We start from the raw sequence: 4,217 nt of genomic DNA on the forward strand, positions 1-4,217 counted from the left end.
CGGCATGTGGGATCTTCCCGGACCGGGGCACGAACCCGTGTCCCCTGCATCGGCAGGCGGACTCTCAACCACTGCGCCACCAGGGAAGCACAATTTTACAATTTTTAACACTTTCTTTAAAAGTCAGAAAATAGTACATATTCATCATATAGATTTAAACAGAAAAATGTCAAAATTGATCAGCTACAATAACCTCACAATGGTGGCATGTTCCCTCTTCTTCTATTTTCTACATAACATATTTTTATTAAATTTACTGGTACATAATTCATAAAGAATAAAATCAAAAGATTTTTACTATACAGTAATTAATGTATTCTGGCAAATATATGTGTATACCCATATAACTATCACCCCAATCAAGATGTGGAACATTTTCATCACCCCAAAAATTCCCCATGCCTCTTTCCAGGCTATATCTTGCACCCTCAATCCCAGCAGCCACTGATCTGATTTTTACTATCACAGCTTAGTTCTGACTATTCTAAAACTTCAGATAAATGAAATTATATAGTACATATTCTTTTGTGTCTGGATTCTTTCACTCAAAAACATAATTTTGAGAGAAAATTATGAATTTTGAACAAAATTATGAATTATGAACAATTCATTATGAATTATTCATCTTGTTGCTTGCATCAGTATTTTGTTAATTCTTATTGTCAAGTCATGTGTCACTGTACTACAATGTATTTACCCATTCTTCTAATGATAGATATTTGAGTCCTTTCCATTTAAAAAAATTGTTATAATTAAAGCTATTGTGAACATTTTTGTACAACTCTTTGAGTAGACATATTTTTATCTCTCTTGGGTTAAAAACTAGGAATAACATTGCTGGGTTGTCTGGTAAGTTTATGATTAACTTTATAAAACATTGCCAAATTGTTGTCCAAAATGACTGCACCATTTTACATTCTTAACAGCAATTTACAGGAGTTCCAGTGGCTCCCAATCGTAACCAACATTTGGAATTGTCAGTCTTTTTTTTAGCCACTCTGTTGGATGTGGAATGGTATTTTATTGTGATTTTAATTTGTATTCCCCTCATGACAAATGATGTTCAACATTCTTTCATGTGATTTTTGGTCATTTGAATGTCATATCTTTAACTGTCTGATCAAATCTTTTCCCCTTTTTCATTTGGTTTTTTAAACTGGGTTTTTATTATTGAGTTATTTATAGAATATATTCTGTATAAATTTCCTTAATAGATATGCGTGTTGCAAATATTGATATTTTCTACAATCACATGCCTTACTTCTTATTTCTTTAATTGTCTTTGAAAAAGCAAGTTTTTAAATTTTGACAAAGTCATATTTAAAATTATTGGTGCTTTTGGGTTCTAAGAAATCCTTGCCTACATCCAGATTTCAAAGCCGTTCTCATAATTTCCTCTACAAATTTTGTCTTTTACATTTATGCCTATAATGTATACTTTTCTGCTTAGTTTTTGTGTATGTCTGAGTTAGAAACCAATTTCATTTTTTCTCCAAGTGGTTAACCAGTTATATCAGCTTTAGTTTTTAAAAAGACTATATTTTCCCTTTCAAATGACCTTAGTGCCTTTAAAGTCAATTGACCATATACATGTGAGTCTATCTGGACACTCCTCTTCTAGTTCTTTATCCTTAAGTCAGTATTACATTGTCTTGAATATTATAGCCCGAGAGGATGTCACAAAATCAGGTAGTTTGTTATTTTCCAAAATTGTTTTAGTTATTTTAGGGCTTTTGAATTTCCACAAACATTTTATAATCAGCTTGTTAATTTGTACGAAGTAGTCAACTGGGATTTAGATAGAGATTGCATTGATTTATTAGATAAGTTTTTTTGAGAATTCATTTCCTAACAATTTCAAGTTATCCAACCTATGACCATGATATGCTTGCTTTGTTATTTATTTGTTTATTTTTTTAATGTCTTCTTTAATGTCTCTCTGCAATATATTCCAGTAATTATTGTCTAAGTTTTGCCCATTCTTCATTTTATTTCTTAGAGCTTTTTTCTTTGTTTGATTTGGTTTGTAAGGATATTGGATTTTTTTTTCATTTTCCTACTCAGTTATTTATTCTTAGTGTTCGGAAATACAGCTGGACCTTGTACATTGACACTGTAATCTGAAATTTTGTTAAATGAATATTTGGCTTTAAAATTTTGTAAATTTCTTAGGCTTTTTCTATGTAAACTATCATATCACCTGTGAGTAATGACAATTTTACTAATTTTTAGTTCTTTATTGTTTCTGAAATTTTTATTTTCTTGCCTTGTGGATAGGTTAAGAGCCCAGAACAATGTGAATTGAAGTAGTGTATGGTTTGCATTTAAAAATATTTTTTTCCCTTGGAGTTTTAATCTCTAAAAATATTGCAAAAGTTTGAAGCATACTCTGATTCTTAATCTGAGCTGAATAACACATATATTAAATGAGATAAAGCTACTTAATACAGCAAATGAAGTGCTTCTCAGGTCTTGAAAGGCAGTTAGAATTTACATATACATGTAGATCTGTTCTTGGCCCTTGCCCTGCTTATCCATCCACAGGATACATAAAAGACATTCACTCTACCATCTTACCTTAGAACTGCCCACAAAATTTTTTTGGGGGGAGATATATAATTTTATTTTAAGTTTATATTTCCTACAGGATGGTATGATGGGTCTTTTCCTACCCAGAGGCAAAATATGTTTTCTAAAAACTTGGTCACTGCCTATTGCATTAAATTTAAATTTAAATGCTCCTTGGGTATATAGACAGTAAAAGTAAGCAAAAAAAACTTACAACACATTCATTTTTTTAATATATCAAAAATGTTTCCAAGGCAACATTATTAAAAGGATTATACCACAGTTCCTAATATAACACCAAGCTCTAATAGGAAAGTACAGAGAGGGCAGAAATGTTTCATCCAGTCAGTGGTTTAGGTGCTTTTCTTTTTCTCACCCAGTAAATTCATGGCAGCTTTCTTGGCTTCTTTAGAGATGGCATCTGCCATCTCTTTGTCTTTGTCCTTCAAGTCATTCACTGCCTTGTCTACCTGGGACTCGTGCTTCAGGAAGAAAAGACAGATGATGCACTTGTAGAGCAGGTCCACTCCATTGGCAGGGCTGGGAGCCATGCACCACAACAGGAAGCTGCACTCAACACGTAGTAGAAGGGGAACCATAACAGGAAGAGGTCAGAGAAGAATTCGGCAATGCTGAACACACCAAACACTGCCCAGTAGGTCAGCCACTGGGTATCATCTTCTTTGTTGGGGTTCTCTATGGCTTTAATTGAGACATAGGCTGGGTAACCAAATCCTATCAGGTTGCAGAGGAGAGAGGCTCCATAACCAAACACTAGGTACAAAGCCACCAGCCCAATGACACTGAGTGCCATGTAGCTCCAGTTCATGCTGGTGTTGGCCTCGAGCTTGGCCAAGAGGTCAGTCACTGCAGTTCTTCTGATGAAGGAATTGGTAGAACCCCTGCCTCATGGCTGCAGACATGGCTGTCACGCTGCCACCTGGGGTTGCTTCTAGTGCCAGGTGGCAGGTGGGGCGGGAGGCAGGCAATTTGATGAGTCCCTCCACAACCTCCCCACAGCCCCCTCCTTGCCCTGCCTACCCACGCTGCCCCCTTTCCCTCCCACACCCTGTACTCTGCGGCCAGTGCCACACCCAGGGCAGCAGCCCCAGGAGCAGCTGCTCCTGGCCAGGCAGGTGCTCCCCTCCCCAACCCTACCCCTACCCACACCCCACCACCCTCCAGCCCACAAAATTTATGGGATGCAGCAAAAGCAGTTCTAAGAACGAAGTTCATAGCAATAAATGCCTACCTCAAGAAACAAAAAGAGGCTCAAATAAATGACCTAACTTCACATCTCAAGGAACTAGGAAAAGAACAAAGCCCAAAATTAGTAGAAGGATGGAAATAACTAATATTACAGAAGAAATTAATGAAATAGATACTAAAAAGACAATAGAAAAGATAAAAATAAACTAAGAGCTGATTCTCTGAAAAGATTTTTTAAATTGAGAAAATTTTAGCTAGACTCACCAAGAAAAAAAGATAAAATCAAATAAATTAGAAATGAAAGAGGAAATATTACAACTAATATCACAGAAACACAAAGAATCATAAGATATTACTGCCAACAAGTTGGACAATCTAGAAGAAATGGATAAATTCCCAGACATACAACCTTACAAGGCTGAATCATGATGAAATAGAAA

At 35.5% G+C, this 4,217-nt stretch overlaps 1 pseudogene; it reads right to left on the minus strand.

Annotated features, from left to right (window-relative positions):
- Positions 1–2,921: 2,921 nt before the first annotated feature.
- On the minus strand, positions 2,922–3,497 carry LOC102984989 (receptor expression-enhancing protein 5-like; annotated as a pseudogene).
- Positions 3,498–4,217: the final 720 nt, after the last annotated feature.

This window comes from Physeter macrocephalus, chromosome 9, assembly GCF_002837175.3.
Source record: "Physeter macrocephalus isolate SW-GA chromosome 9, ASM283717v5, whole genome shotgun sequence".
Lineage (NCBI taxonomy): Eukaryota > Metazoa > Chordata > Mammalia > Artiodactyla > Physeteridae > Physeter > Physeter macrocephalus.